This window comes from Ambystoma mexicanum, chromosome 8, assembly GCF_040938575.1.
Source record: "Ambystoma mexicanum isolate Mex_15411 chromosome 8, UKY_AmexF1_1, whole genome shotgun sequence".
Classification (NCBI taxonomy): Eukaryota; Metazoa; Chordata; class Amphibia; order Caudata; family Ambystomatidae; genus Ambystoma; species Ambystoma mexicanum.
The window spans coordinates 1,564,547,876-1,564,569,449 of record NC_090929.1 but is presented as its reverse complement, the minus strand read 5'-3'; positions in this window follow the sequence as shown (position 1 = coordinate 1,564,569,449).

The following is a 21,574-nucleotide window of genomic DNA, read 5'->3' as shown; positions in this document are numbered from 1 at the left end:
GATATTATGTATATGTATCTGTCCTCTAAATATAGAACTGTGCACGCAGGTTCTTTGTGTATACAAGTGTGTGTGTTGTGTGGTGCAGTTCAGGACTGTGAGTGCTTCATGTCTAATGCGGCTGCGTCGTTGTGTCACTAGTGACGTCAGTGCTGTTGCTTCTTGGTGCTCAGTCGAGACTGTCCACCAGGATAATTCCATCCACAATCTCTATTTCTTTTCCTATACATGTGAAAATATGTACTGGATTCGGCCTGTATGGTTGGCTGAGAGGATACCTCTCTGTGTATTTGTCAATCATTGGTGCACTCGGGATCCGTCTGAAATAAGATTGGTAGCTGCGAGAATTTCTGGCCTTTCACCTCTACATGAATTTGAGGGGTGCAGGGGTGGTCTCGGGACCCACTTCTTCACTCCCCACTCTGGTCGACCTGTCGACCACATCCCGATATGTTCAGCCTTTAGCTCTTGGTTTCCATATTTTTGTGATTCGTATGAGGTGTCCATAGTAATTGACATGATCGTCAAAACTCCATTCCATTTAACTGCACACTCCTTCCGGGTTGCACCACACCCACTTTCCTATGTAGAATTTCGCATCAAATGGATGATCTAATTTCATTGCCTCAAGTGGGAACATTTCACTGTTTGCAATTCTTTCTCTCAGCTTGTCTCTCTCCTCCACTATCTTGTCTTTTGCACCTCCAATGTTCACATCCATCAGCACCTTTATCCCAATAGTTTCTTCTGCCGACTTTTGGCACTGGACGATAAATATCTTCACCAGGCATAGTGTCACTCCTGCCAAAAGTAGTTCTCCTAATATTACCTTCAGCCATAGGCGGCATCCATGACCATATGTATGCTATCCAGCCCTGGTAGTTTCCAGTCCCCTTGTCTTCTTCCTCCATCTTGGCGTACATCTGAGATAGCTGTGTTACTGCTTGTGTCAGTGTGCCATTAACTTTGTCGTTGACAGGTCGAATGTGCAACAGGAACTTCCAATTTTTGCACAAACTCCTCCTTCCATTGCTATTAGTAGATCCAGAACATACCTATTCTGGAGCGCTGTTAGCCTTACTGCTCGGAGTTCTTCCTTTATTGAGTTGACCCCATTCACTGTAGAGTTTATCGTCATCATCAACTCCCACCAGGTAATCTGCAGCCACTTTGCATTTGTATCAGTCTTTATAGCTGGAACCATTAATGCGAAGAACATTTGCGTTCTGCTAAACAGTCTGTGTTCTGCTGGCACCTCTTTCAGAGCTGCTTCTGATTTCAGGGAGAAATAGTTGCTTCTCTTTATTCTATTTTCGCCGGTCTTTCCCCTTTGCCTGTTCGTTCTTCTTCCACAGACCTTTTCTTCCTCTTGTAACTGTACATCTTCGGGAAGTCATCAAGCTTTACATCCTTTCGTGGCACGACAAACAATGGCATATTGATGTGTACCAATGTGAAAACTCCTCCCTAATTGGGTGGTGGCTGCTTGTATGCCTTGGACGGACATGCCCAGTAGTGATCCATCAATACGGCTGTCCCTGTTTTCATCGCTGCATGCTTTTCTATGCTTCAGCATCCTGTATTTTTCCCAAATTCCACCTCACCAACATTTTGGTAACAGTGTGCTGGTGTTTTCAGAGGTATTAAAGGCATTGGTCTAGCTTTGTTCTCCACTCATGTGAGCAACTTTGCACTTGTATCCAACTCTTTCAGGCATTTGTCATTTTCTTCTTGCACCTTATTCACTGGTGATTGGGCCAGGGTGAGCACCTTGCTATCCACCACTCCATCCTTCCATCCATCCTGTGTATATACTTGACCACACACAAGCATCTGTGGTCTTTCCCAGCCCCCAGGTTCTCCTCCTGTCACCTTCACCCTTGTCCATGGGCAGGGCAATTGTTTTAACGTTATAGTCTTTATTTCTCATTTCTGTGGCCCATAAATTATGTATTGTATTGCTTCGTCTAACTGCCAATAATTGTTCATCATGTCGAGAGTCTTTATGTAGTTCTCTCCATACGTGAACGTTGCTTGAGACATCCATCTCATGTGGCTGTTTTCCCTTGAAATCTCCCTCAGGTTGTTACCATCGACAGGTACATCAAGAATTGAGCTCATGCTGCTGGTATTTCAGTTGCTATAAACGTTCTGGAGGCACTCATGGCATAGGGGAGAAGATATAACAGCTCTCCCTGGTGGTTTCCCTACCTACTTTTGTCATGTGCTTATACCACATGCTATTAGACACTGGAGCAGTGTTGGTGAGATAGAGATCTACCCCCTTCATGTCTGTTTCAGGACTGCGCTTACCTCTCCTTACCATGCTTGCAGTGCTTTCCTGTCCACCTGACGTGCTCGTTCCACCTGCTGGGGATGTGGTAATGTTAGTAGAGGATACAGCGGTAGCGCTAGCAGCAAGCAGAATTCTCCAAAATATAAATGCAAATACTCCACTTAGAATAAAGAGAGACGACAATATAATCACATTTTTTTATTTTTTCACCCCTCTTTACCTGTGCGGCTTGATCCTTACGCAGCTTGAAGATATAGTTTCCCACCTGAAATGCACAGAAATGAGCGTTATTGTGTTAGTATCGAGTTAATTCTTTAAGCCCCGTGGACCTTATAATATTTAATTGGAAATATAAACTTCTACTCCCACACGTCTCTAACTGTATCTTTTAATCCGATTTGTGGGTAAGCTTGAGCCTAATATTCTACAAAAGCAAGATAATGCACATTGGGTGATCATGCCCGGAATCGACTGGGTCTTCTCATATCATGGACAAATTGGTTCAAAAAAGTATCTCAGTGGTAGTCAACGAGTAAAATAAACATCATCAATTATCACATTCTACTTTCTCAAAGAATGTATCTAGAGAATAAAATAGCAAACAGACAGTGCATCCTCACTCTAGGTATATAAGCAGTCCGCTCCCTAGCTCTGCTGCTCTTGAGCGAGTAACCTTTGGGTGTCCTCCACTCTGCTGTGTAAGTTCAGAATGGCCATTTTGCTCCTCTGGTTGTTGATCGTAGGCCCCATTGATCAAGTTGCCAGGTGAGGCCTCTACTTTGTAGGGCTTGATGTCCGAGAGGTGGTTCCAAACTGTGTTTCCCTCAAGCTTCACTGCTCGATCTGCCACTCTCTTCATAGTGTAGGGACCAGTAAACATAGGTGCGTCCCACTATCGTATAAAATTCCTCAATAGAACTGTATCCCCAACGCTAACAAGTCTTTCTGGTAGACAGTCTTTGGGTCCGCTGTCACTGTTTCTTTCTCCGCTGTTTTCTGGGCCTCCCCGGTGTCGTTGTACCTGGCGAGAGATAAATGAGGCACTAGCAATCAAGGAAGTAATGTAATCGTACATTTCCTGGCCTAAAACATCTGTGTTACTCTCAGCATCCTTCAGTGCCCTTGTGGGAGGAGCCAGTTGAGTTGCATGGTCATCCCGTTCAATAGACCTCACCCTTTAGCTTTTCTCTTTGTCTACCATTCTCCTGGTCCTATTAACTCTTTCTGAGATAATATAGGATCTTTGTTCTCATCTATTCTACTTATTGACTTCCCTTTTTATTCTTCTTGGGAACTTTAATCCCCACATCTCATCTACTCACCCTTCTATTCTATACTTGATTCTTATGCATTTTTTTCTTATATTCCCACCCTGCCTTCCCAATCAATGGGTTCTTCTCTCGACTTTTCCCTTTTCCTTTCTGGCTATGGCTGGGCCAATCTACTCCTCTGATCATGCATTGCTTACTTTCTCTATTCTCCCGCCATGTTTCCCCGCTATTATTCCTACTTCACTCACTGTCAAATTCCGAAACTTAATTCTTTCAAACTCTGTTCTTTCGTTTCTTCTTTGTGCCATTCTCTCGCATCGCTTGACGACTTTGCTAATCTTACAGCTGATCTAGCTTCATCTGTTTTGTCTACTACTTTACATTCTACTCTTGATCTTCTCCATCCTCTGTCCACCTATCAAGAGACCCAAGCTACAACACACTGATGATACCCAATGAGGCCCAAACACACCTGGGGCTTCAATTGCAGTCTAGTGCAGAAGGGATGTGACCAAGCACTTCGGGCTGCACTGCTCTTATTGGCGTGGGACCAAGCCTGATTTGCACATAGTCTTGCCCCTTTCTGTAATGGATTGGCAGGCAGAAGAACGATGGTCTGGAGGGTTTCCCTGAGCCTTTCCAAAGGTTACGATTAATCCTAAACCTTCCAGTGAGCACCTCTTTTGTTTTGCTATAGTTAAAGATGGAAGACCTGAGAGCTTCGATTGTAAATTAAATCTCTTTCAGAAGAGCATAGCTTAGAAAATATTATTTGGTGGGTGCAGTTCTGGGATTTTTACAACTAGCTATGCATTGTACCCGACTATAAGGATAGCAAAGCGAGTTGGGGATTCGTTATTATGTACTTTAAAAGGAGGCAACAGCTAAGTAGTACTATGGCTTGTGCCTTCAGATCTTTCATGGCAAAAACCTAGGTTTGCTGGATCATTTAATTCACTTAGTCTATGAGGAGAGAATCATGACTCACAACTGATGCAGCCATGGGTGACATAAAATCAACTTCTTCTGCCCGTAGCATGCACTATATACCTGGATATAGGCATCATATACATTGCACCGCTGATCTCTCCTAAACCATTCATGAGTGAGTATAACTGTGTAGTGCACACCTAAAGAAATCATTTCAAGGCGATAACAAATTTGAGAGCTAAGGAAACTAGGGCACAACGATGTAATGCGATTTACCCAGGATCACATACTTTGGTCAAGTTAAAAAAGCTGGGTTTTAGACACGATTTCTGGTTCTATAGTTTGTAATTCTGTCACTAGACCTTTCTTCCCATTTACAACAGCGTGCAGTGCTTTCTGCATTGCTGTTGTTCAAAATCGACCCTAGCTCTGTTGCTCATTAAAGCTGAATTGCAAAGCACCAAACCACATGATAAATCAAACTGATTTATTTGACAATAAAAAAGTATAATTCCCTCTGAAAATGCAATCCGGTAAAGTGCATGGATTAAAAATGAATCTGCTGATCTCCACGGTTGAATAAAAGAAAAGAAAAGAATTGGGTGTGTGCATGTATAGTAAAATCATTGAGCTACACAGATTGACCAGGATTAACGGTTCGAGAGGTTGGCATTCTTGGTGGGGAAAAAAATACTTCCACATATCATTTAGTGATCGATTTGTACGCTGTGTTCAGATGCATACACCGTATACCGTAACATGGAAAACAATGATGGCGGCATAGCTCACTAGTTGCAGGCCTTCTGAAAAGTTTGTGTGTGTGTCTTTGTGGGGAATCCCCAAATCACAGATTCGAATGTTGGTAGGGCAGGTATGGGACCTGATCACGAGTGAGCCGGTCCGGTAACAATGGTGGCGGTAAGCCTACTGGCACTGTTGTTACCGGACCGGCGCACTCCGAATTCTGCGGCCGTGTGCTGTCCCGTCCGCAGACTTTGACGGAAGTCTGCCCATTCCCATTGAGCCATTGCGACTCAAATGGGAATGGGGATTTACGAATGCCGCCGCTTGATTTACCGGACCGCTGGGGCTGTAATGCTCTGGTTGTTCCAGCAACTCAGGTGGCAGTAAATCATCACAAGTTTGACGGCAGCCTGCCGGTTTTTCCGGCACGGCTACCGCTGGACTCGTAATGAGGCCTATGGTGTTTCATCCATCTGAGGTTCACAAAATAATGATCCTGTCAAGTAGCTAACACCTTTTAATTGGATGAAGAGATAATTAAAACTGGGGGCCTTTTTTTAGGGTGCGCACATTCTGCAACTATTGCTGGCAAAAGGCTTGGTTACCAAGGAATGCCATCTGCTAGGCCCAAATCCTTTGCTCACCAAGTAACAAAGAAGGGCAGATCCCAAACTATTGCCAGGGCCATGTCTTAGACAGAAACCTTGGGGTGTACTTGTGATGGGATTTCCCAATAAGCTATGTGGGGAAGCAGTATGACTTGAGTGTTTAGCCGCATAGCACCTCTGAGCAAGATCATATTGAAGGCCAGTATTTATGTTATGTTAAGTGGTTTTATATTATGCACTGATGTCATTTGCATGGTCTCCAAGCGCTCTGGTGGCTAATGTTGGCAAACTAATGGGCACTTGCCATCTAATTTAACGACTTTGTTTACACACGTTTCTGAAAAATATGCGGAACTGCCTTTGCTATATTGTCCAATGCCAGATGGGCCATTTTCTGCTGGTTCCGTTTTTTGTTGCACATGATAAAATGCTTGCTTATGCAATGGCAGTGGTGGCTGGTGAATTTTGTAACTGGAGGGGCGTAAATATTTGTTCCAGATATGCCAGAGCGACCGAACTTAGAGAGGGAGCATTACAGAGCACACTTTTTAGAATTACAATTGGGTTTTGTAGGGTAACTCATGAAAAAAATCCAAAAGATGCGAGTCACGAACAGCGCACAGGAGCATTTCTCTAACACATTTTCATGATGCCTTTTCCCACAATGTGTCCCAGTACAAAACATTTTCACACTGGCTGAGCCCATACATGTTCATGCTGACTGCAACATTATATCCTATTATTCCCATATAAGAACATTCTCGTGTTTGCTTTGTGCATAATGCCAGTAATCATCCCATAAAAAAGCATGTCCATGTTTGTCCTGAAATATATAGCGGTATTGTGACATAAGAACATACTCCAGTTGGCTTTACCAATATAAATGCATGCCAAAGTATGAAAACATGTCCAAACTGGCTGTACAAAATGCCAGTCGAGCTATATAATAACACTTATCATTCTTGCTTTACCAAAGATGTCCATTATAAAATGTTATGCCACAGTAACAATAATACCACTGATACTGCTTGCTTTATCAAAGATGCCCAATACAAAATGTCGTGCCTCAGTAAGAAATGGCTAGCATAAAAAATGACAGTCTTGCTTCGTAATAACACTTATCATGCTTGCTTTACCAAAGATGTCCAATACAAAATGTTATACCACAATAAGAAGTGTCTAGACTGGCTGCATTGGAATGCCAGTCTAGCTACATAATAACACTTATGCTTGCTTTACCAAAGCTGTCCAATATAAAATGTCATACCACAATAGGAAGTGACTAGACTGGCTGCATTGGAATGTCAGTCTAGTTACATAATAACACTTATGCTTGTTTTACCAAAGATGCCTAATACAAAATCTCATGCCACAGGAAGAATAATACCACGGATCCTGCTTACTTTATCAAAGATGTCCAATACAACATGTCATGCCTCAGTAAGAAATGGCTAGACTGGTTGCATAAAGAATGCCAGCCTTGCTTCATAATAACACTTATCATGCTTGCTTTACCAAAGATGAGATGCCCAATACAAAATGTCATACCATAATTAGCAATTGCTAGACTGGCTGCATTAAAATGCAATTCTAGCTACATAATAACCGTTATCATGCTTGTTTTATCAACCATGCACAGTAAAAAAAAATGCCATGCCCGCTCCATGGTATTCCAGCGCCTTGCAGTCTGACATCATCACAATAATGATGAATGTGATTTGTGATTATGCGTGATTGTGAGGTGCGGGTGGGCACTGGGCTAAGGTGTGTTTTTTTTTACTGGCCATCTATCATAGATGCCCAGTAGAAAACGACACGCATGTCCCCTGGCTCCCGAGATCCTCACACATGCACAAAATCAATGTGATTATGTGTGCATGCAAGGCCCTGGGGGCAATGGGGGGCGGTATGGTATTTTGTACTAGATATCTATCATAGATGTCCAGTAAAATAAAAACCATGCCTGTCCCCTGGGCCTCACAGTTCCAAACACACATACACAATCAAAGTGATTATGTGTGCATGCAAGGCCCTGGGGGCAATGGGGGGCGGTATGGTATTTTGTACTAGATATCTATCATAGATGTCCAGTAAAAAAATACCATGCCTGTCCCCTGGGCCTCACAGTCCCAAACAAAAATAAAACAAAATGCAATGCCCAACAGTAGAATGTATTTTAATTGCTTTTCTTATTGAGCTGCCTATATTTTGGTTGGGATAGGACCGAGGGCGGAATACTGAGGCGGATGTGCTGGGAAGCTTTATTTTGTTATTTGTTTTATGGAATTCTACGGAAAACCTCTACAAAAGAAGTCTGACAAAAAATATAAAATGACATAGACAAAACACTGCGACCCCATTCAACAACAAAGCTGAAACCTTTAGCGCTTTTAAAAAGCTTTAACGCTTTTTCAAAGAAGCAGGTTTGGCATAAGACACATTGCTGTTGAAAATGAGTTGCAGGGCTGAGGGAAACGCTTAACTGAACGATCTTGCATGTTACAATTCTTTAAAGTTCATCCAGTGAGAACCTTGGCCCTCCCTCTCTCTGGGTCCTCCTGCTGGCTAATATTTTTCAGCTAGGTGTAGGAGAATAGAAGCAGAACAAGTGGCTCGTACACTACCTGCCCAGCTAGACCAAGGACCTGCAGTGTAGGGAAACCCAGTGTGGGGAAAAGGACATTCCATTTGCAGGCATTCACCACCAATCCAGCAGCCTTATACAAAACAGCTTTCAGTGGGGCCAAGGCAAAAGCTGGAAGAGCACTGAGAAGAGCATTCTCACAGTCAAACCTGGAGTCCATCATGGCATGATGGAGTGGAGGGCCAGAAATCAAAACTAGCTTCATGCATTCTCCAAAAAGGGGGTTGGCTGGTCCAGTCAAAGCCTGGTGTATTTGTGTTCAAAACAGAGTCCAGGGGGGGATATGCAAAGTGTTCCCCCCGGGGTGTTTTTGGGCGCTGCACATGCCAGCGAGCTGGCCTGTAATAGCACCCCTTTCCTGGGGGCTTATAAGGGGCAGGGAAGGTTCTGGAGCAAGCGACGGTTGGTGGTGTTTCACAGCATACTGGTGCCTGCTCCTGATCCTTCCCTGTCATGCTGGGCCTGGTGGTGTTGGTCGGGTCAGGGTCACTGTGGAGTGAGGTCACTAGGTGGTTTCTGATGCGGGCGGGTGTGTTTATATACAAAATAATAATAATAATAAAGAGGGAAGTAATTTCAATATATAGCAGGTGGATTTGTAAATAAATCTCCACCACCCTCTTTATCTGTTGGGTGGGCCAGGTTGCCGCCAGGAGCCTTGCCTCCGCCTGGCCACGCATCCACAGCTGTGGGCAGTGTAGAAAGCCATGTGCTTGAGTGCGTTCACTCTGGACCTAGGTATCAGCGGGGCAGCCCTTAATTCCGTCCTGAGCACGGAGGTTTAAGTGGGGCAGCGGTTGGCAGGTGGAGAGAATTTGGGCAGGCGGGTGGGGGCTGGGGAGCAGGTGGGGCTGGACCGAAGGGCAGGGCTGGGGAGCTCATACTGGCCGCCAGGGGGCAGTGTGCTGCACCGCCTTTCAGTGTGCTTCACAGCCGGAGCACTAACAGGGGAGAGCTGCAGTGGCCACTGAGGGGGGGAGAAATAAAAAATAAAATGTTAAAAAGAGAAATATGAATAAAGAGTGGAGGGAAGGGCAAGGGAGCAGGCAGGACATATGGCGGTAGCAAGCCCTGTGTTGGGCCCCTGCTGTGGGTGGATAGGCCTACTGTGGGTGTTGGGGAGGTGGGACGCCTGGTGGGCAGCTAAAGGGGTATGTGGAGCTGGGATATATAAAAAATAAACTAAAAAACAAATGGATAAAAAGTAAGTAAATAATAATTATATAAAATGCAGAGCGATATTACATATTACATCCTTCAGGGAGTGGAGCGGGTCAGCAGTTTTTGGGAGGGGGGCGTTTGCGGCAGTGGGGGACATTTTTCCAGTTCTGTGGAAGGAGAGCAGGTTGGGGGATTATGTTGGGGAGTGTGCTGGACGCTCAGGCCTTGGGGGAGGTGCATAGCATTATCAGCAGGGCGTCTAATTTCCAGCGAGAAGGGGTGGTGCAGGAAGTCACAGGGGAGAAGGGGCCCGGTGGCGGGAGGCCACAGCGCAGTGCAGCTTCGGACAGGGCCCTCACAGCAGTGGTGGCTTGTAGCCCTGTCGGCGGGGAGAGGGGAGGCTATGGGTCAGGGGGCTAGGAGGAACAGGATGGACATGCCTAGGGCAGTGCTGAGGAGCAGCGGAGCAGAAGAAAAGGGTTCTAGGTGCTGGCCTGGGGCCCCGGGAGTTGGTGGGGGTGTGAGCCAGGGGGCGGAGGAGGGCATGGGGTGGATAGGTGAGGACGTTAGGGGCAGGACAGAGGGGGTTGCGGTGGCGGTAAAGGAGGGGCAATGTAGGAAATACCTGCAGAAAAGTGCAGGGGGGAGGAGGAGGACACTCTCCCTGGTGGATGGTGGTGACAGATGAAGGTACTGGATGACCTTCCCGCCCGATAGGGTTGAGCGTGGAGGGTGCGGCACTGACCCCATTGCAGCAGATGAGGAGGAAGGAGAGGCCTTTAGAGCGGTCCCTCCAGCGAGAAGAAGTGGTCAGCGTATAGAGGGTGCAGTACAGCCCCGAGCATAACGGAACACAGGGCATAGGAGGGACCCCTATGCAACCCCTCTGAGAAGACGATACAGGAGCATTGGGGTGGACACCACGTGCTGGCTCGAGGAAGATATGTGCGACCCAAGCAGGGGCACAGAACATGACTGGTATATGGCTGGGTTGGATGAAGGGGGTGAGGAGGATTGGTTGGTGTGAGAGGAGAGGGCCCTGGGGGAGTGGGTTGAAAGAGAAAGGGGATGATGTGGTGAGAGTTTTGGGGGGAGGTCCGGGCTGTGGGTAGGTGGAGTATAGGGGAAATGCAGGGAAGATGAGCTGGAGCCCGTTGAGGAAAGAAATGAGAGTAGCGTGTGGAAGCCAGGATGACGCAGCTGGGTGAAGACAGGGCGGCAAGAGGTGAGCAGGGCAGGGAATGGTCTGCAGCATGGGTCAGGTAGGGGACTAGGTGGGGACACAAAAAGAAGGGGTTGGGGCACCTGGTCTGGGGGGAAAGACGGGGGTGTGACGGCAGGGGCCTTGATGAGGGCAGGAGGGAGAGGTGTAGCCTCGGTGGAAGTACAGACGGATAAGGTTTCGGATCCTGTGGTGAATGGAGAGAGCACAGAGAAGGCTAAGAAGCAACCCTATATGGGTATTATGAAGCTGTTGGACGCGCATTTGATGGTGGCTACAAAGGAGACAATTTGGGCCCGAGAGTTTGTAGACGTGTTCAAGCTTTTACATAGGGAAGTGAGAGCTAAAGAGGGGTCGAAGGAGAGGAACAGAAGCTGGTGCCAAAGCCACGGGTATCGGTTACGATCGAAAATTGGATGTCAGCATTTATAATATATGCTAGCGTCTACTGTGAGGTGTGTAGCTTTGTTTAAATATATGGATGTGATTAGGAAAGCGTTTACAAGTTTTGAAGGTTTTGCTTGGGTGAGGTACGACGAGGAGTTCAGGGCAAGGATGGGTGATGACAAGCAGGCATTGTGGGTGAGAGTTTGATATGGGAATGTGGTTGCAGTAGATGGTGCCCACGCGCCCTGCCCCAACACTTTATACGGCAATCGGTTTACCCATGCCTTACCGGCCCCCTCTTGGTCACCCGCCCTCGGAGGGTTGAGGGGAGGAGGCAGGCGACAGCCATTAGCAGCATGCTGGGCCTTTAATAAAGAGGGTTGCTCCAGGCCATTGTGCAAATTCAGGCATGGGTGCAGCAGATGCGCAGGACGGAATCCTGCCACACAATGCTTTGTGACAGGAGAGAGAGGGAAGGACCGGGGGACAGGGCGATGGGTTGTGGGGAAAGGCCTATACTCCAGTTAAGGTGGAGGTGCTGGAGAAATGGCTCTGTTTTTTCCCTGATAGGGAAGGGGCCAGGATTTCCCAGAGGGTTTTAAGGGAGGGTACGGGGGTACGAAGATGCAGCGGAGGGTGGAAAACCTGAAATTAGCACAGGAGAATCCAGAGGTGGTAAGGGCGAAGCTACACAAGGAGGTGGCTGAGGGAAGGGTAGTTGGGCAGTTTCCGGATTTGCCAGGTGATCTGGTGGTAACCCCCTTAGGGCTGGTGCCTAAAAAAGTAGTCAGTGAGTTTAGGTTGATTCACCACTTGAAATAGCCAGAGGACATGTATGTGAATGATTTGCCTGCTCCGAGGAGTGCATGGTGTCCCATGCAAGTGTGGATCAGGCAGTGGGTTTGGTGAGGAAGAAAGGGTGTGGTGCTTTTATGGCAAAGTGTGACATCAAGTCGGTTTTCCGGTTGTTGCCAATGCATCCAGAGAATTTGTGGCTGCTGGGGATGCAGTTCAGGGTCAAATTTACATGGACAAAACATTGTTAATGGGCTGTGCAGTGTCATGTGTATTGTTTGAGTATTTTAGCTCCTTTCTGCAGTGGGTTTTCACTTACAGTTCTGGTTTTGGGTAAGTTTTGCATTATTTGGATGCTCGAGTTGGGAGTGCCATTGGCGGATGATAAGACTGAGGGGCCGGTGGTGGTTCTGACTTTTCTGGAAATTGAACTGGATTCCATGGCTATGACCTCACGCTTTCTGGATGGGATGGCAAGGTGAGCAAGCTGGTACAGTTGTTGAAGAGGGCAGTAGCAATGTACAAGACGACACAGTTGGACATGCAGAGACTGGTAGGGCATCTCAATTTTGCGTTTCAGGTTGTGACTCCGGGTCTCACATTTTGTAGAAATGTGGCCTGTTCAATGGCAGGGGCGAGGCGCCTACATCACAGGGTGGGGGTTTCAGGGGCTGTCAGTGAGGATTGTAGGGTATGGCTGAGATTTTATGTGGGATTTAATGGTGTGTCTATGTGGTTGCAAGGGGACCCAGTGGTTTGGGAGGTGCAGATTTTCTTAGATGCTCGGGCGCTGGAGAATTTGGTGTGTACTGGAGTGGTAGATAGCGCGCAGAAAGGTGGCATGAGCAGCGGAAGAGAGGGGGTGGAGCATAGCTGTTTTGGAATTGTTCCTATTGCTGGTGGCTTTGGACTTGTGGGGCAGAGAGTTACGGAATGACAAAGTGAATTTCCATGTGGATAACGAGGCAGTGGTTAACATTGTGAACAACCAATCTGCCGGGGTCCACAGGGTGTCCAGGCTAATGTGGGGAATGTGTGCTGAGGGGCCTGAAATGGAATGTGGTGTTTAGGGCAATACACGTGCAGGGAGGGATAATGGCTTTGCTGATGCATTATCTTGTTTTCAGTGGCAGAGATTCTGTGGGCTGTCACCAGAAGCAGAGATGGAGGGACACTGGATCCCGCAAGAGCTGTGGGGACTAGGAGATTGTGATCCCTGCGTTTAGTAGAGGGTTCACTGACACAGCATTGCCGTCTGCATATAGGTGAGCATGGTTGGAGTTTCTTGGGGGGGCGCGCAGTTGATAGGAGATAACGATGTGGAAGAGAGAAGGAGGGAGGATGTGATTGACTTTATATTGAGCTGTGTGGGTAGGGGTTGGTCCAGGGCCACGATAGTGGGGAAGTTGACGGGCATTACTTTTTATGGAAAGTGGTTCTTGGGCTTCCAGTCTAGCGGGGGGAAATGACACGTAGGATGTTGGAACGATGGGCGAGGGAAAGGGGGAAGGTGAATGACGGCAGAAAACCAGTGCCAGCAGGCTTCTTAAGGAGGTTGTCCGAAGTTCTTGAAGGTATATGGTGGTTGCTGTGGGAAAGATACATGTTTACGGCATGTTTTATGTTGTTGTTTTTTGGGGCATTTCGGGTGTCAGAGTTGGTACTGAAGGGGCGAAGGGAGGGAGGACTGATGTAGAGGGATGTCTGCTTGTCGGAAGACAGTGTGGTAATCAAAATTTGTAAATCAAAGACGGATCAGTTGGGGAGGGGGTTTTAGGTGCATTTGGACAAGGGTATTAGGGAGTTGTGTCTGGTGAGAGCGGGATTACTATGGCAGGAGTTTGGGACTCATTCGTTTAGGATGTGGGCGGAGTTCAAAGGGAGGAGGCTGGATTTGTCTGAGGAGAAGATGAAGAACCTGGGGTGCTGGAGATCCACAAAGTATAAAGGGTACATTACAGATTTGGGGAAAGGGGGCTCTTAGGCAGCAAAAGGTTTGGGTGGGGGAGTTATCAGAGGGGAGGCTCATTGTCTTTCTCCTTTTTCATATTCGGATCTGAGGGGTGGTGAAGTGCCTCAGATATGGACATGCGGACACTCCATAGTGAAATCGGCAGGGAAAGCTGCGGGAAAAATGTTTTTTGGTACCCAGTTAGGGTGTAGTAATGATTTGGCTTTGTGGAGATGGTCTGGTGTGGGTGGGCTTGGTGGGACCAACTGTTGCCTATACTTGCAGGTATGAGAGAGCGTGACAGGGTGCCAGCGGCTCTGGTGTTAAATGCAGGGGAGAACGATCTGGTTAAGGAGACAGGCGTGGCAGTGTTAAAAAGATGAAGAGGGACCTTAGTTGGTTGAGGAAGATTTGGCTGTGGGTTGTTTTGGTTTGGACCGAGTTGATGCTAAGGAGGGTATGGAGGGCAGCTGTGAAGGAGGGTGCGGTGGAACGGATGACGAAGAAGATTAACATGGAGATGTTGAAGTTTTACAGGCCTTTGGGGGTGCAGAGGCTTGTGCACAGGGCTATCAAATATGAGGCTTTTGATGTGTTTCGGGACAATGTATTTCATTTCTCACTTATGGGGAACCAGTACTATCTGTTGGACATTAGGTTGAAGTTAGAGACTATCATAAATGGGTGGAGGTAGAAGGGAGTGTGGGGAAGGAGCGGGGTGGGGCAGAAAGAACACCTCGGGGAGGGCTTTTCTGGTGCTACGGTAATGGCCCTTTGGAGGATGGTTGCAGGAAGCAAAAACGGGTAGTAGCGTGGTAAAGGAGGGGGTGCCCCAATTTCCACAAACAGGCTAGCCCGGCGGGTACAAAGAGGGAGAAGAGGTATTGAAAAAAGAGGGGTGTGGCCTCGGGCATAAGATGGGGGAGAAAGCAGGAATGAAGGTTGAGAGGAATTGTGAAGGAAGGGAGGGAATAAGGGGCAGGAAGTGATGAATTGTTGAATTAATTATTTGGTGATGTTATTTGATTTGTATTCTGTAAGGCCAGGGAGCCAGGTTGGCGTGTATTTGTAAACTGTAGCCTGTCACATTAAAGCCGCCTTTTCCACTTCAAGCAAGTCTGAGATTTTTGCGCAGTTAGCCCAAATAGCATCCCTCAGCTGACTCTTCACTATCGAAACGTCCAGTTTACCAGATACATGTGTTGATGTAGACGATCCTGGCCTTTTGACCAATACTTTGCCTGCAGGGATCTAAAGTGTTGCGTCTTTCATTACAAGCGTGACCCTGCGAGTCCCAGTAGAATTCATGTTGTTGGATAAAAAGGCGGACCAGAAAAGGCATGAATTGGCAGCTGCGTAGGATTTGCTTCGCATTAACCATTGCTCAAGCTGCGTCGCCATTTTGGGTCAGAACACGGCACACCACTGTGCTGGTGTCAGGGGGATGGAAGGACGCTCATTGCCACGGCATTCCTACGACACTCTTTCCTTTGAAGGAAGGTGCAGGCCTCCCACCACCTCATGACTGATACGTGACACATACTGACTAGCTATGAATAAGAGGGAGTGCTGCTCAGTTATTCTGCCCCTTTACTTAAGTCATTGGAAAAAAATCACAGAATAAAAAAGATATGCGTCAGAGTTTGGAACAAAATGTTCCTTGCAGTGATATGGGGGAAGAGACACCTGCCTTTGAGGGAAGGGTGGCAAAACACGCGCAGGGCACGTGTACATCATCTAAACAGTTGTGTATCCTGTTATGGGGCACCGCATGTGCTCTGTTGGTTTAACATGGCTGTTGGTGCAGGAAACCTAACTCCAGTGCTTTAAGTGGGGTAAGAAATTGAGGGAGGACCCTCGTTTGGGGGCGTGGCTTCCATTGTGGGCGTGGCCTAAAATGTGCACAAATCATTGTGAGGTGCGCAAACAAATTTATAAATCTATGTGAGCATTTATATATTTTTATGCGTACTACTATGGTTTGTGTACTTTTCAAGCCTTATAAACATAGCAATGTTACATATTTCTATGTGTATAAAAAGGTGGCTTGAAAAGTGCACAAACCATAGTAATTTGCGCACACTTGTGTGCTTACCTTACTATGGTTTTGTACTTTTCAAGCCACCTTTTATAAGCATAGACATATACATTAAAATAGCGGGCGCATCTCCCGTCGCGGCTGCGGCCGCGGCGTTATAATGCGCCCCGCCGATGTTGTGTGGGACCGAGGGGCCGCGGGAGGGCCCCGGCTCAGTCCCACTTTTTGGAGAGCCGGCAGGCCCCAGCCCTCTTAAAGCACTCCCTAACTCCCACTTCACCACTTAATCAAAAGGTGTGACTCTTCGCAAATCCCGTTATCGCCCTATTAGACAGCACTTTAGCGCCATATATAAGCCGAAACTATTGCATCAGTGCACAGATAGGGAGAAATGGCGTATAAGCAGGGACACACAGCTTGTAGGGGTTGTTTCATTAATTGCCCACCCATTGACTGCCCATTGCCATGCTAATCCCTATGTCCATTCCCACCTAGTTCCTGGCCCTCCCCACCCAAAACACCTTCTCATCGGGACTCTTGGAGCTTGCATTATTCAAGCCTTTACATAAAACTTTACACTCCAAGTGCCCGCCAGTGTTTTTTCAAAGCAGTCTTCTAAGAGTTACATGGAGCTGTAAACGTGCTACTGGTATAATAAAAATGTCTTAACCAGGTCTACCTCCAGCTACTCGATTTATAAGCACTATGCGTGGCCTTCACTGAAGTCCTGTTAAGAACAAGCATTGGCAGAACCAACAGTTTTAGCATGAGTATATGTATTAAGCATTTGCCAGGCACTGCTATCAGATGCCCTGGTACTCCCACAATTTCACACCTGCCACCATCAATAGCCAGTTAATACCACTTCGACAGTGCCTATCAAGTTCCTTTTCCATGCCTACACAAACGCCCAAACGGTTGGCATTGCCAATGCTTGCTTTTCAAAGCTGGGTGGCTTTAAAGCAGGCTTACCTTACGATCAAGGTCTATACCAAATGCAGTACACTCACGGTTGCCACGTATTAAAACATTGATTTCATCTTAGTTAGTTCCACAATTCGTATTGATTTGGAGGGTAAAGCCTTGACAAGAAGTAAACATACTTGAATAAAGTCTGTCTCTGGGTCACGGTGCCCAGTTGGCATACTTGAGTGATGGTAATGAAGCCCCAGAAAGGTTTCTGCGTATTCGTCTTCATGTGAGAGAGGAGTCTGTATGCACACATTAGCCGCCCCCCCCCAATCTCATCTAACACCGGGGATCTCATTGTGAGTATGCTGGTGACCGTAAATGTGTTTGGAATTTTAGCTCCTATTTTTAAAATATCCCCTCATCGTGCCAAGGGACGGCATGAGATATTTACTGCATGCGGTACATAGAAAATACCGCACAGGGGAAAATATGGCAAGGACATCAGGCGGGGGAACCTTACACCACAGTAGATGGCGGCCAAGGGCGAGGTGGTGGCTGCCATTCAGAGGCTAGAGAGGAAGGCAGGGGGCCTAACCAACAGGGGAGTTGCTAGGTCTGGAAAAGACCTGGGGCTATGCTGATGTCGGAACTGTTGGGACTGGGGGCGAGCTAGTCTTTTGGCTGTAGCTCCTGAGATTCTATCCGGGGCTACAACCAAAAGATCAGGAGCTATAGCCACCTTAGCCCCCCCCTAGCAACGCCCCTGCTAACCAAGCCCTCTGCCATGCACTGATGGCTTTGGAGAGTAGGTACACACAGGTGGCCACTACGGAGACCAGGGTGGGTGGGCAGGATCCGCCTCAAACACGCGCGGGAACTAGACCTATGTCATCCAGTGGTATTGACCCATAGACGATGCAGCACATGAGGGGGGGTTGCGTTAGTGGGGCGAGTGTTGTGTATACGGTAGGTTAATTGTGTTATTTATATAATATTTATCCAATATTTACATACAATATCACCCAACCGAAATTGGTACTCATTTATCGACCTCAGAACGATGAAAGGCTGATTTGGCCTTGCCGGGATTTGAACCTGCGACCTGCAGATCACGGTCAGAACCTGCTGAGCTATAGGGGTTAGGGCATTTGGAGCATGTTAAGAATGATTATGACGTAAACCATATTGGTGTTTTGTGTGTTTTTATGTGTCATAAGTGATGTGGTGTCACATCAGAGCAAACAAAATGGGAGGTGAAAAAGGGAAAGAATTGGGAAACCTATTTATGTTTTCCCTCAGAAAGAAATCATATCAGCTGTAGCGGATGACGTGGCCTTCACGAGAATCAGTGGCTTGCCCGATGGGGCTGTGCTATTCATTCGGATCACTCTGAACGCTGTATTGCTACCTGTCGTCTGATCACCAGATTCTGCAGCTTGCGGGAGTGGGCGGAGCCTACAATCATTTCTTATGGGAATTCATGATGAACATACTCGTCTTTAGCACTTGAGGGGTGTTCGGACCTTCTCTGGAATGTACTGCAGTGCTTCTCCTATCAGGGGTAGGCATTGATGCAGGCCTTCGGGAGCCACAATAGCTGCTGTATTGTGCCGCGGACACCCATGTGGGTAGCAGTGTATTCTTCCTCATGCATGTTTTGTGGGGACCTGGATGGGTATGAAGGGGCACCCATAGGCACCTTCAAAATGTTTGCTGGGAATGAATGTCAGAGGATTGACAAACATATGCATTTCAGGTACATTCTCTTATGCAGTGATTGTGTTTTCCTCATCGCTCTCACCCTTCATCCCTGAGCACATGCATTGCTCGCCATGAATGGTGTGGAGAGGTGAGTGCAAGTGGAGGTTGCCATGAATGGTGTGGAGAGGTGAGTGCAAGTGGAGGTTGCCATGAATGGTGTGGAGAGGTGAGTGCAAGTGGAGGTTGCCATGAATGGTGTGGAGAGGTGAGGTGAGTGCATGTGGAGGTTGCCATGAATGGTGTGGAGAGGTGAGTGCAAGTGGAGGTTGCCATGAGTGGTGTGGAGAGGTGAGTGCATGTGGAGGTTGCCATGAATGGTGTGGAGAGGTGAGTGCATGTGGAGGTTGCCATGAATGGTGTGGAGAGGTGAGTGCAAGTGGAGGTTGCCATGAATGGTGTGGAGAGGTGAGTGCAAGTGTAGGTTGCCATGAATGGTGTGGAGAGGTGAGTGCAAGTGGAGGTTGCCATGAATGGTGTGGAGAGGTGAGTGCAAGTGGAGATTGCCATGAATGGTGGGGAGAGGTGAGTGCATGTGGAGGTTGCCATGAATGGTGTGGAGAGGTGAGGTGAGTGCATGTGGAGGTTGCCATGAATGGTGTGGAGAGGTGAGTGCAAGTGGAGGTTGCCATGAATGGTGTGGAGAGGTGAGTGCAAGTGGAGGTTGCCATGAGTGGTGTGGAGAGGTGAGTGCATGTGGAGGTTGCCATGAATGGCGTGGAGAGGTGAGTGCAAGTGGAGGTTGCCATGAATGGCGTGGAGAGGTGAGTGCAAGTGGAGGTTGCCATGAATGGTGTGGAGAGGTGAGTGCAAGTGGAGATTGCCATGAATAGTGTGGAGAGGTGAGTGCATGTGGAGGTTGCCATGAATGGTGTGGAGAGGTGAGGTGAGTGCATGTGGAGGTTGCCATGAATGGTGTGGAGAGGTGAGTGCAAGTGGAGGTTGCCATGAGTGGTGTGGAGAGGTGAGTGCATGTGGAGGTTGCCATGAATGGTGTGGAGAGGTGAGTGCATGTGGAGGTTGCCATGAATGGTGTGGAGAAGTGAGGTGAGTGCATGTGGAGGTTGCCATGAATGGTGTGGAGAGGTGAGTGCAAGTGGAGGTTGCCATGAATGGTGTGGAGAGGTAAGTGCAAGTGGAGGTTGCCATGAATGGTGTGGAGAGGTGAGTGCAAGTGTAGGTTGCCATGAATGGTGTGGAGAGGTGAGTGCAAGTGGAGGGTGCCATGAATGGTGTGGAGAGGTGAGTGCAAGTGGAGATTGCCATGAATGGTGTGGAGAGGTGAGTGCATGTGGAGGTTGCCATGAATGGTGTGGAGAGCTGAGGTGAGTGCATGTGGAGGTTGCCATGAATGGTGTGGAGAGGTGAGTGCAAGTGGAGGTTGCCATGAATAGTGTGGAGAGGTGAGTGCAAGTGGAGGTTGCCATGAATGGTGTGGAGAGGTGAGTGCAAGTGTAGGTTGCCATGAATGGTGTGAAGAGGTGAGTGCAAGTGGAGGTTGCCATGAATGGTGTGGAGAGGTGAGTGCAAGTGGAGGTTGCCATGAATGGTGTGGAGAGGTGAGTGCAAGTGGAGGTTGCCATGAGTGGTGTGGAGAGGTGAGTACAAGTGGAGGTTGCCATGAATGGTGTGGGGAGGTGAGTGCAAGTGGATGGTGTGGAGAGGTGAGTGCAAGTGGAGGTTACCATGAATGGTGTTGAGAGGTGAGTGCAAGTGGAGGTTGCCATGAATGGTGTGGAGAGGTGAGTGCAAGTGGATGGTGTGGAGAGGTGAGTGCAAGTGGAGGTTGCCATGAATGGTGTGGAGAGGTGAGTGCAAGTGGATGGTGTGGAGAGGTGAGTGCAAGTGGAGGTTGCCATGAATGGTGTGGAGAGGTGAGTGCAAATGGAGGTTGCCATGAATGGTGTGGAGAGGTGAGTGCAGGTGGAGGTTGCCATGAAAGGTGGGGAGTGGTGAGTGCAAGTGGAGGTTGCCACGAATGGTGTGGCGAGGTGAGTGCAGGTGGAGGTTGCCATGAATGGTGTGGAGAGGTGAGTGCAAGTGGAGGTTGCCACGAATGGTTTGGAGAGGTGAGTGCAAGTGGAGGTTGCCATGAATGGTGTGGAGAGGTGAGTGCAAGTGGAGGTTGCCATGAATGGTGTGGAGAGGTGAGTGCAAGTGGAGGTTGCCATGAATGGTGTGGAGAGGTGAGTGCAAGTGGAGGTTGTGATGAATGGTGTGGAGAGGTGAGTGCATGTGGAGGTTGCCATGAACGGTGTGGAGAGGTGAGTGCAAGTGGAGGTTGCCATAAATGATGTGGAGAGGTGAGTGCATGTGGAGGTTGCCATGAATGGTGTGGAGAGCTGAGGTGAGTGCATGTGGAGGTTGCCATGAATGGTGTGGAGAGGTGAGTGCAAGTGGAGGTTGCCATGAATAGTGTGGAGAGGTGAGTGCAAGTGGAGGTTGCCATGAATGGTGTGGAGAGGTGAGTGCAAGTGTAGGTTGCCATGAATGGTGTGAAGAGGTGAGTGCAAGTGGAGGTTGCCATGAATGGTGTGGAGAGGTGAGTGCAAGTGGAGGTTGCCATGAATGGTGTGGAGAGGTGAGTGCAAGTGGAGGTTGCCATGAGTGGTGTGGAGAGGTGAGTACAAGTGGAGGTTGCCATGAATGGTGTGGGGAGGTGAGTGCAAGTGGATGGTGTGGAGAGGTGAGTGCAAGTGGAGGTTACCATGAATGGTGTGGAGAGGTGAGTGCAAGTGGAGGTTGCCATGAATGGTGTGGAGAGGTGAGTGCAAGTGGATGGTGTGGAGAGGTGAGTGCAAGTGGAGGTTGCCATGAATGGTGTGGAGAGGTGAGTGCAAGTGGATGGTGTGGAGAG